This window comes from Lissotriton helveticus, chromosome 1_1 (assembly GCF_964261635.1).
Source record: "Lissotriton helveticus chromosome 1_1, aLisHel1.1, whole genome shotgun sequence".
Classification (NCBI taxonomy): Eukaryota; Metazoa; Chordata; class Amphibia; order Caudata; family Salamandridae; genus Lissotriton; species Lissotriton helveticus.
Window position 1 is genome coordinate 223,192,796 of NC_136057.1, and position 7,082 is coordinate 223,199,877.

Genomic DNA, 7,082 nt, shown 5'->3' on the forward strand with positions numbered 1-7,082 from the left:
AATATGAAAACACAGTATCAACCCCTGATTAGGGGATGTCCCCCGGTGCTCAGCTTTGAGCTTCGAACGAAGCTTGTCCACAAATTAATATAAATCTAAAATAGGTGTGTTTTAAACAAAAAGTCTTTTTAATGAGATTTTTGTATCCACCCCTTATCCAATCTGATAAACATCTCAGATGGTCAGGTTTTGAATGCACATCAATATTTTTACAGCGAAAACAACTCCCGATGCATTTCGGGCAGCTTCGTGCCCTTCTTCAGGGGATTTATCTGTGTACGAAACCAAAAAACATAGTATGCGCTAATCATCTAAAGCTCAATGTACATATTATACTCATGCAATTTAGCGAAATAATTCATATGAACACATGCATTAATTCACTGTTTGTCACATGTGAATGCTTTGCCAATTACAGTACGACTGATATAATGTAAAAAATAATAAACCTGGTGACCCTTAACTGAGATGAAAAATGTGTTTAGCCATATGAAAATTTGTGTGTGAAAAAGTGATAAGGTTAAGGTGAACCCGGGTAATGCCGAAGATAAAAGCAGGAGTGCAGACTGACAATCGAAAACCAACAAAAATGTACTGGAGTCACGGAAAATGTGCATACTGATAGACATTCTCAACGCGCAGTTGTTAATAGTGCATTCAAGTGAATACGAACAAAAAATTGATAGGATTCAACTCACGACGTAAACCAGATAATGATGTGTCTCTGTATTGAGTACAAGAGTGAAAAGTGAATACAGGTTTAACGTGACGCATTTGCAACGTTAATTACGATAGCTTGACTCACTAAGGATGACTTACGTGGGGTTACGAAAAAATCGTCACTCCAATAGGTGATAGCTCGTTATTGTTAATCCACTAGTCCCGGGGTAACAGAAAGCTGATTACCGGATGTCCCGGGGGACATCCCCTAATCAGGGGTTGCTACTGTGTTTTCTTTTTATCTACACTCAAAGGATTGGAGAGTGAAACCTTGGGAGAACGCAACAACATAACAAATGATTCAAATTGTACAGGTTGTGCGTGGCATAATTTAATTGACATCTACTATGATACATAGTACATATGCATATGGTCTGTCCAGGGTGCTAGGTGAATTTAGGCTGTAGGGGCTGCTACCTTAGATGTAATGCAAATAATGATATTTCATGATGTTGATACCTGTTCCTAGTCACTCTCTGAGTGACATTAATACTCATTGACAACCTTCAATAAACAATATGATCTCTAATGAGCTGAGGCAGTCCAACAAAAGAAAGAACTGCTTCTACCACTTTCGACAGGTCACCAAAGCACACACAGCAAGAGGAGATATGAGGAAGAAAAGGTCCAGGAGGACAGGTCTAGCTTTCCTATGGGACCACCAACCAATCCTCCCTGGACCCACACCTCAGGCCACAGGAGGGCCCACCAACTAAGAGAAGGACATTATCGGAGCAAAAGCTGCATGTGGCAGTCCTGGAAAATGAAATGGATCAGGCTTTATCCCTGCTGCAGGAGATTAAGCAGGCAGTGGTCAGACCGAGGAGCCCGTAAACACAGGACCCTTTCTTACATTCCCCCTGCTCATATGGTATTGTATTGTATATATTGTGTTTTCAAAATAGTTGAGGTTAGTGTAGTCAAATTTAAAGTATTGAGATGGAGATTTTCGGTTTTTGTTAAGATGTGGCGTATATTGATAGTGGGTAGGGGTAGTTTGGGTTATTTAAGGGTATGTGGTTGATGTGTTTTATATGTAGGTTTTTTAAAATAAAACTGTTTAGGTTTCTATATGTAGGTAGTTGAGGTTTAGGTGTAGTTTATGTTGTCCTTGTGTGAAGAACTATCTTAAGGGGGTGTGGGGATTGGTGTTTGTCATGTTGTGCCCAATGTGTAGAGTAAGCTGAGTTAAAGTATTTTTAGATAGTAGGTGGGCTAAGATAGTGTGGGATAGGTTTAGGATAGCTGGTTAGTATAGGGTAGGTAGTTATTTCTTATTTAACTTTTCTACTGACATTGTTTGCTACAAACAGGTCTACATCATGATTTACTGTGTGGGAGTAACAATGTGTGCTCAGGGATAGTATAGTACATACATATGTCTTTGCTAGCAGTTTAAGGCAACATGTGTGAGTAGGTGGCTTACCTATGGACAGGAATATGCCAGGCTAGCCATGACTCTACATCATCTTGCAATTAGACATTGTTGAGCAAGGGACCAGGCAATCATGATGGAATTTAGACACAGTGCTAATCATGTGCTCACATGCAATATCTGAGTGTGGGTTGATAATGCTGCATAAGTCAGAGGGATGTTATGGTCAATATCATATGCCCAATTAATCTGTTTTTGTACTCATACACTGAAGGCTTCCTCTTACCCACTCACACTTGCTCCATCAGGACTATGCTATATACTTACAGTAGTTATGGGAGGACCCGGTATTTGTAGGGTGACTTTATTCACCATTCACATTGACTGCATGAGTTGAACATATTGATTGTAACCTTGAATAAGCACTTGCCTGTCATCACACAACTAGTGATAACGAAATATGTTACACTGTCACTGCCTAGCAATTCCCCGGACTCCACAAAACATGTGTCTCTTTGGCAATTAGTTGGCTCTCATAAGGGCCAATGGTCATCCTGGTCCTGATTCTTAGACAGACAGGTTGTCATTTGCAAGGTGCAGATGTTTAAGGGGCTCACAGGTAAAATTAATTGGCCAACAACCCCAAAGGATGTTAGAACAAGTGGATGTGCAGAGTCCATGTGTGGCATGTCATGGGAAATGTTGAGGAGAGGAATGATTTAGTCAGGAGGATGACCAAAATGTTCTTAGGGAGGATAGGCCACATTGACAGTCCAGAAATGGTCATGGTGAAGAGAGAGAAGTCAAAATAAGGACAGTGAAAGTAGATGTTCCTTGGCATGTGAAACAGCGCTAAGGAGAGACTGGTTTTATGACACAGATGAATGCAACCTAACACTTCTTCACTGGAAAAAGGTACCGCCAACATCTTTCTCCTTGATGTGTGCAGTGGCTCCAGTGAGTGTGGTGTTGTAGATGTGGTAGCTGAGGGAGTAACACACATATCAGGGGTGAAAGATGTGGATCCCATGCCGGCAGCAGCATTCATCTGAGTCACACGAGACATCACTGCAGTGCGGAGGATCTGCTGATTTTGCAGCACAGTAGCAAAGTTGCAGTGGTAGACAGCCATGTGGGAGCCATACTCCATGGACACCAAGATGGTTCTAATTGCCCCCAGCTCTATGGGAAAATCGCTGATGCTACCATGTTAGGGCAGTTGTTGAGGCCTCTGCCGCATGACACTAGCAATAACATACAGAAGCAAAGAGTAGGTGCCTCAGATTGTGGCAGTGTTGCCCTTATTGGGACTGAAGCACCCACAGACTCCCTCTGGGGTGGCCACCACAGTCTCCATCCCCGCCCATGCCTGATCTGCCAACTTCTGCTGAACTCCTACCACAAAACTTTGGAAGGCTATCTGTGGGTCCTCAGAGTCCAGGGGTCTGAGTGGGGGGCATGTGGTGCCTGTTGGTTGTAAGCAGGGGGTGTGGAGAACCAACTATGCTGCTGACAATCCCAATGTCCAGGAATTGTGTAACAATGGAGTACAGGAGTTCTTGGAGTGGGCCATGGTCAATGGTAATTACATTGACATCATCACCATCATCACTAATGTCTTGGACAGGGTGCTGGCCATGAGGTGTGTTCATCCTCTTCAATGAGATGTGGGAATCCTACTACAGATGTCTTCTACGGTAAACTGACATTATTGCGAGTTTTTTACTTCACGATACCATTACAATGCATGCATTACCACGCATGCGTTGTACATCGCGAAGTAAATTACTACACATTTTTTTTATAATGCATGGTCATTTATCACGCATGCCTTTACAACGAATTCCATTGTAAAGGTATGTACAGTAAATGACCGTGCATTCTAAAAAAAATTAGACCACCAACGTCATTTTAAGGAAAGAGAGGCTGTTCCGTTTCCTGAGAATGACGTGCACTGCCCCTCAGAGAAGACGTGAAGTAGGAACAATGAGGAGAGGGGAACCACGAGGAGAGAGAGGTAAGGGCGTTTGGGCATGGGGTGGAGGTTACTTTTTAAGGATTTAGCGAGGTTGTGGGGGTTTAGTGGTTTAGGATTTAGGGAAGTCTAGTGCTGTTTGTGTAGTGTGGGGGGTCGTGCGGGGGTAGTGTTTTAGGGTTTAGGGTAGTGTAGAGGTATATGTGCAGTGTGGGGGGTTGTGCTGGGGTTAGTGTTTTAGGGTTTAGCGTAGTGTAATGGTGTTTGTGTAGTGTAGATGTCATGCTGGGGGTAGTGTTTTAGGGTTTATGGTAGTGTAATGGTGTATGTGTAGTGTAGGGGGTCGTGCTGGGGTAGTGTTTTAGGGTATAGGGTAGTGTAGTGGTGTGTTTGTGTAGTGTAGGGGGTCGTGCTGGGGGTAGTGTTTTAGAGTTTAGGGTGGTGTAGTTGTGTTTGTGTAGTGTATGGGTCGTGGTGGGGGTAGTGTTTAAGGGTAGTGTAGTGGTGTTTGTGTAGTGTAGGGGGTAGTTCTTGGGGTACTGTTTTAGGGTTTAGGGTAGTGTAGTGGTTTTTGTGTAGTGTAGGGGGTCGCATTGGGGGTAGTGTTTTAAGGTTTATGATGGTGTAGTGGTGTATGTGTAGTGTAGGGGGTCGTGCTGGGGGTAGTGTTTTAGGGTTTATGGTAGAGTAGTGGTGTATGTGTAGTGTAGTAGGTTGTGCTGGGTAGTATAAATATAGTGAGAGGAATGTCACTTACCTTAGAAACTTTTACCACTACTATACCTTTACCACGCATGTTTTTGTGTTGTAATGGCATGCGTGGTAGAGGCATAGTCGTTGTAAAAGTTTGAGTTGTAATGGCATCTCATTGTAATTGACAACGCGTACCAATACCCGTGTTGTAATGGATGGTGTTGTATAGGTACTCGTTGTAACGAGTGCTATTCATCTTCTACATGTTGACATAGTTAAAACAGTTAACAAAGTGCATTTCCTTACACTTTCAGTTTCTCATTGATGTGTAGGACAGCTGTCATGCAAGGGTGTGGATTGCCGATAGCACTGTATTTCCCTTTAAGATGACAATATCTCAGCTTTATCATCACTACCACTGTGCGCCTACTCTAAGTGGATGGGCCCTGTCATAGTAGTCAGATTCAAATCACAGAGGTTCATGCCATTTCCTCATGATCAGAGCTATCTGCAGGGTGTAACACATAATTTTTATAAGACGCATGCACTTGTATGTGTACAAGGTTGTTTCAAATGTGGTAGCCAACTTACTGCCACACAGTGATGGTACACGGATCATACATTTAAACATTTGTGCCTATGACATCCTCATTATGTGTTGCCATCTCCAATGGGCTGACATGGCAGGCTGTTACAGAGTGACTTGTCAGGCAGCGCCCCAGATGATAGTAGTGCCATGTACCTACTGAGGTGCATGTTCAAATAGAAATGGCACAACACAGCGGAGCTAGCACTTTAACTGTCATTCCACAAATACAGGAATGCACTGTATTCACAAGGATACGATTCACTCCATGTGTTTTCCTTGCGCTGGCACCGATAATAACAGTGAAGCACCAACACACAAACCATTGTAAATATAGCCCATCCATGCATTTGCAGGGCTGCTGGTTTGTTAGTATCAACACCCATATGTTTAGTTTTATTTGTATTTTATTTGGTTTGTTGTTTTATATATCCAGGTGACTTAATGATATGTTGACCTGCAACATGCATAACCATTACATGTATGAGTGCACATGATATTTGCATTTGGATACAGTGATTCAGCTATAGTTGCGATATGTGTATTTTAACATTGGCATGAGTTAATGTTAATGTTAATGCTATTTGTAAATCGCTCTGATACCCTCGGGTGCCCTGGCGCTGAAATCCGATGTCCTGCAGAGGCCTAAGCTAGGGTAAAGTAGCTGTTTAACTGGACTGGAAAAGCCACGTCTTCAGGGCCTTTCTGAAATCAATGTCATTAATTATACCTCCCAGCTGAATTGGTATGTCATTCCATGCCTTAATGGCTTCGACCACAAAACGTCTACCACCCCAGTTGGATTTCCTTACCAAGGGCACTGATACCTGTTTTGCTTCTGACGAGCACAGAGTTCTCCTAGGAACATACCACTGGAAGTTCTGTCTAAGGTGAAGGGCTCCATATCCATGAAGGGATGTATGGACCTGATGGAGCGAGATTTAGAAGTATATTTATTTCAACTCGCAAAGTTAAACTTCCATAATAGAAATAATTATATTCACGTGAATGGAGTGAATATTACTAACCAACCTAGATTACATTTCAGATCATGACACGTGGGAACTAATATATGTGCTCATATATGTGCTCTATGTTGTAAATGCTTGTTTGTGAAACAATAATAAACTAATCTTGTCTATTGCCTTTGTCAGAATTAAATGCGGCTGTTTTATTAATGGCATGTGCTTATTTCTGTGTGCTCATGTTTTGTCTTTTCGTCTTTATGTTGCACAAATCTGTTTGTTGCTTTATTTGCTTCTGCTAGGTAACATAGATTAATGGGATAATAATTAGCAAAGGTGGGTGGGTAACAGAATGAATTCGATTTCTTTCATTAATCGATGTCTTGTGTTTGTTTATATATTAGTTTTACGAATGGGCCTAAAGAAAATGTCTGGCAGTGCTTCAGTTTATGAAACTTGACGAGAGTGAAGCCTTCACTCATGCGCAGAGTATTTTGCTGAGCTGAAAACGTTTAATGCAGAAGTAATCGTGGTCGAGTTGAATGTGTTCTTGGTGACATTTCCAAGGACAGGATGCTGAATGGCCTGCCAAGATTAGGAAGTATAAAAGTTTCTCCCCTGGAAAAGTATTGTTTTGAGGTAGCAAAAAGGATGGTGAAACTAAGAACAATAAGGGCTATGATGAGGCCCTGGACTTGGTCAGGAGAGCATGACCTAATAGTGGACTGACATGGCTCAGCCAATGAGAAGTTTGGATTCTCGAAAAAA